Source organism: Erythrolamprus reginae, chromosome 7, assembly GCF_031021105.1.
Source record: "Erythrolamprus reginae isolate rEryReg1 chromosome 7, rEryReg1.hap1, whole genome shotgun sequence".
NCBI classification, from domain to species: Eukaryota; Metazoa; Chordata; class Lepidosauria; order Squamata; family Dipsadidae; genus Erythrolamprus; species Erythrolamprus reginae.
The window spans coordinates 36,687,788-36,693,630 of NC_091956.1; positions in this window are offsets into that span (position 1 = coordinate 36,687,788).

Consider the following 5,843-nt stretch of genomic DNA (forward strand, 5'->3'; position numbering starts at 1 on the left):
GGGTAATTGGAGAGAACATTCCAGAGGGTCTTCACCCACTAAGCCACTAAGCCACCACCCACTAAGCCAGCCAGCATGTAGATGCTACACCAAGAGCCCGGGTCAATTCAACCTCTTTTTACCTGCACAATGGGAAAGATTATACTGCAGAAGAATCGCATCATAACTGTGAGTTATTGTGAGAATTCCTGTAATAAAATTATCTGTGATACCTTATTGTGCTGAGTTATCTGACTGGGAAAAGTTGATTTGTACCAGAACAGTAAAAAGAGGTTGTAAAAAGAGGTTGAAAAAGAGGCAGTAAAAAGAGGGGAAATTCATGTCCCCTGGCACAGCTGCAAGCCTTCAAAGCAATCACTGCTGCCTTAAAGAAGTAATCAGCCTACTAAAAAGGATTAAACCTCCCTCTGGCTCCCGGCAAACTTAATAGCAAGAAAGAGGTCTGATCCCTCTTTTCCTAATGACCAGAAGCCTTAAATTCTCATCCTGAGGGTGCTGCATGCTATGTTACTGCCTTCTGAAGCCTTAAGAATAAGAGAAAAGAAATCCCCACCAATTCTTTCCCCTCAGTTACTGCCTTGGAAAAGTATTGCTCTAATCTGTTCAGCATAAGGGAAGAAGGGAGGCATTAAAAGCCAAACTCAGAGTCTTTGCCTCTCTCCACAACACTAACTAAGAAGTCTATATTCAAGTTATGCCTGAGAATTGAATGCTTGTTCTAGAAAACAGCATGTGGCTCCCTTTAGACAAAGGAAGGGCCAGTGCACCTAAGCCTTTACTAGCAAACGGCGCCATCTACTGGTTGAAGTGGAAATCCACTTGAATACGCCCAAGTCTTAGCAAAGAAGCAGCGCCATCTGGTGGTCACACTCTGAATCTCAGTTAAAATACGCCAAAACTTAGAATACGCTTGCCGCCTCCCTCTACTGGCCACCAGCTGAATTTTGCTAAAGACACTAAAGCCAATAAACCAAGTGTAGCCCACTACCAAGCCTATAGCGCGCCCTGTTGTTCAAAGCAAGCCAAGCCAAGCCAGAGCAAGCGAAGCAAAGTAAACCAAGCCTAGCAAAGCAAAGCAAAGCAAGCTCAGCATAGCCTAACAAGCCAGTACGGCAAGAAGCAAAGCAACAGCAAGCAGCGGACAGCAAATAACAAAGCCCAAGTACCTCCCACTCTCGAACACCAACAGCACCTTCTAGTGGCTGTGGACAAACAACTAACTATGGAGTGGGAACAATTCAACTCACAGCAGAGCCTATATGAGGAGGGGAACAAGTACTACCAAAACATGGAAAAACTTTGGAAGAAATTGTTATATCTCTCAAACATCAAGAAAGAAGATCTTTCTTCATGTCGCATTCGGTCACTACATGAAAAGTGCAAGGGAACTCGCATACTTTGGAAAAACTGTGAATGGGAGCTAATCGACATTCAGCAGAAGTTACAAGATGAGGACCTTCTGAAGGACACACAAGCTATCCAGCAGAAAAACAAAGAACGAGTGAAGTTCCTCCTACACAGATTTCATTTTTTCAAACCCATCGAAGATGAAGAGGCACAACTTGAAGCAAAATTAGCCACACTAAAGGAAGAAAAGGCCAGATCATGGGCTAACCATGAGAAAGAAATGGCCAGAGCACAGGCCAATCATGAGGCACAAATGGCCAAACTAAAAGAAGTAGCCAAACAAAAGAAAGAAATAGCCAAACTTGACCATTTGATGAGTAAGAAGACAGGCCCAAACAACAGTGGCAAGGCCTATGAAAAAGAACAAGATTCGCTACAGCAGGGAGGTGAATCTCAACATCCAGAAATACCAAAAAGTCAGGCATGTGACATCGCACACTCTGTATCACAAGATCCCTCCCTCACCATTACAAAACATAGCCTGATGGACCAAGACACTAAGGGTAACCAAGGTGATCCTTCAGCAGCGGTGAAGGAGTCCCAGCCAGAAAGTTCACAAGCAATTGTGAAGTGTAACCTCAATGCTGAAACTGAGACATTCCCGTCAAACCTGCAAGACCCCTTGAATGTGGGACACCAGATATATCCAGAGGTATGTCTGGAAAAGGCCGTGAAACCATATGCAATGATAGACACACAAAGCAACCAATCATTATCTAGGTCTGCGTTTCTTGACCTCTTTGACATCCAGACCGAGGAAGCCTGCTACACGATGTCAGCATGCGCTGGATACCAGCGCATGGCGGGGAGGAAAACCACTGGATACTGCGTAGAATCATCAGATGGGAGTGCAACATTCACACCACCACCATTGTCAGAATGCGACACGTTGCCAGGTGATCGCAGCCAAATCGCGTTGCCTGAAGCCCCACTTGAAGCCATGCCAAGAAGAGCTCATAACTTTCAAAGACAATCCTGTCCTAAAAGTGACAGTACTCCAGACCAACAAGGAAGACAATGATGTAGACATATCAATAGAGGACAACAAGGAGGACAATGACTTAGCCACCTCAATAGAGGACAAATGTTCTCCACAGCTCATAGAAGGAGAATTTAAACAAGACACTAGCGGAAGCTGGGTTGCACCACTGCCCTTTCAACACTCTCCTAACAACCATGAGCAAGCTTCCTCTCACCTTTTTAACTTGAGAAGACTTATGAACAAGAAGCCTGAAATCAAAGCTCATCTAGTGGAGTTCATGGACAAAGATGATCCAGAATGGACATGCTCAACTTACCCCATCTCCTAAAATGAACAACAAATGGTGGTACTTGCCATTCTCTGGAGTGTACCTTTCAAAAAAGCTAGAGCACAAACAAAAAAGGGAGTCAAGACATACCTCCCTGAGCAGTCTTCAAGGCATCAGTGTACAATGTCCGCCTGCCACCATGACAAAAAGAGAGCTGCATGCTTTCTCAGATGCATCCACGTAAACAATAGCAGCCATGGCATATACCAGAATCTACAGCGGGGAGCATAACTTCCAAGCCCCTTTTCCAGCTTCTGTTCCTACTCCTGCTCCTGTTCCTATGGAACCTTTTCCACTTTCTCTTCTAGTTTCTATTCCAGGTCCAGGTCCAGGTCCAGTCTCTGATCCTGATCCTGGTCCAGGTCCAGGTCCAGGTCCAGTTTCCGATCCTGATTCTGTTCCAGTTCCTACGGCATCTGCTCCTGTTCCTGATCCTGTGGAACCTGTTCCAGGTCCAGTTTCCGATCCTGATCCTGTTCAAGTTCCTATGGCATCTGCTCCTGTTCCAGTTCCTATGACATCTGCTCCTGTTCCTGATCCTATGGAACCTGTTCCAGTTTCTCTATTCGGTCCTGGTTGCACCTGTTCCTTGTCCTGTTGCAGGACAAGAACACATCTCCAAACTCTTGGCACATGGGACTTGTGCTCCAAGTTCTGCCCAGCGCAAAAGATGTTCACCAAGAAGATCTATGCCATACCAATCACTAATCTAGTCTTGCTGAAAAGACAGATCGAGCTTCAAGACTGAACCTCAAGCTTTGCATGCCTCGTGTCTACCTCAGTGTTTGCATTGTTTGATGATATGCTTCATTTACCTTTGTCATTTAGTTTGGATAGACTGTTATTCTATGCCCTTTATTTAGTCAATTAGATAGTTATATTACATCGCTTATGCTATGCATTGTTTACCTTAGTAAGATAGTTAAGCTGCACTATTTAGCCTATATCTTTGTTTATTTCAATTTATTCGCTAGTTAGTAGTGGAATTTTACAAATTCCAGGCGGGTAGTTTGCTATCCCCAGAGACAGAGATAGTTGGACTGTATTTAGGCATGTCTCTTTAAGATATTGCATTAGGGGAAATGTAGTGAAATTGCACTCTGGGTAATGTAGTTCTACATGTGACCACATTTGTGTATTCCTATTGGCTCTGACTCGGGATGAGGGGTAATTGGAGAGAACATTCCAGAGGGTCTTTGTCTTCACCCACTAAGCCAGCCAGCATGTAGATGCTACACCTAGAGCCCAGGTCAATTCAACCTCTTTTACCTGCACAATGGGAAAGATTATACTGCAGAAGAATCGCATCATAACTGTGAGTTATTGTGAGAATTCCTGTAATAACCCACCTCTGTCGTCAGGCATGGGGGAATTGAAATTCTCCCTTCCCCCTAGGCTTATAGAATTTATACATGGTATGTTTGTATGTATGATTGGTTCTTTAAATTGGGGTTTTTTAGATTATTTTTAATATTAGATTTGTTTACATTGTCTTTTTATTGTTGTTAGGCACCCCGTGTCTGCGGAGAGGGGCGGCATACAAATTTGATTAATAAATAATAATAATAAATAAATAAATAAATAAATAAATAAACTTATCTGTGATACCTTATTGTGCTGAGTTATCTGACTGGGAAAAGTTGATTTATACCAGAACAATATAATTAACATGGAAAACAAATAATAGTCTAACTTGATAGTTCATAACTTTATTTTATTTACTCTATTAAGCTTTCATCAGGTATAGTTTTTTTTACATAATTAAATGTTCCCAATGTACTTAGCAAGAATTTTTTCTATTTTCTAACCAATGGTAGAGTAAATTCCAACAATCATAAAATTGTGATTCATCTTTGCCTTTGATTTCAAGGGTAAATTTAGACATTTCCGCGCATTGAGTTATTTTTTCTAATACTAACTCTTCTTGTGGGATTTCTTCTTTTTTCCACATTTGGGCAAAGGCTAGTCTTGCTGCAATGGTAATATGAATAATCAGATAAATGTAATTTTGATCAAACTGTTGGTGAATAATCCCTAATAAGAAGCATTGTGGAGTTTTTTCTAGATTTATCTCTAAGATTTCATCAATCCATGTCCCAATTTTTTTCCAGAAAATCTGGGCTTTTTCACACTGTCACCATATGTGGTAGTATGATCCGTATTCTTTTTGACACTTCCAGCAAAGGGGTGATAATTTTTTCTTGATTTTTGCTAGTTTAGTTGGCGTTATGTTCCATCTGTAGAACATTTTGATTAGATTTTCTTTATAGGACGTTGCCAAGGTTAATCTGTAGTTCCTACTCCATAGAAGTTGTCATTCTTCCATTTTTATCTCAGATTTAAAGTTAGAGTTCCAATTATCCATATTGGTTTTTGTTTCGGGTAAGTTTGTTTTGTTATTTAATAGACAGCAGTATACTTTTTTATTAATTTGTTTTGTGCCCCTAGTAGAACTTTATCTAAGGGTTTTTCTTTCTCTATTCCTGTTGAGTTTTTATCTTTAGCAATTCTTGATTGAATTTGCAAATATTCCCACCATTCTGTATTGAAACCCTCATCTGCCATTTCTTGCCTTGTTTTTATTTCCTCGTTTGTTTTGATTATATCTTTATATCTAATTATACTACTTTTTTTAAGTTTGGGTGAACGAGAGCCTCTAGAGGTGCATACCAAGTTGGTATACCCTTGTAGAATTGATTTTTAATTTTCAGCCAAGTTATTAGCAAGGATTTTCTTATAAGATGATTTAAAAATATTTATGGATTGTTGTTTTGTTTTTCCATTTATCCCATTTCTCTATATCTTTTTTAATTTTGATTACCAATTTGTTGTAATTGTAAAAATACCAACCGAATTGGAGGTCATGTCCTTCTAGAGTGAATAGATAGTTGTATCCAGTCTTGGATCCAGGCAAGAGATGAGGCGTGATAATAGTCTTCCCAATTTGGTATTGCCAATCCTCCATCCTCTTTTTTATCTAACATATATTTTAAGCGTATCCTGGGGCATTTATTTTGCCAAATGAATTAATTTGTTAAGTTTTTTTATTTTTTTGAAAAAATATTGAGTTAAATAGATAGGAATTGTTTGAAAGAGGAGGTTTATTTTTGGTAGAATGTTCATTTT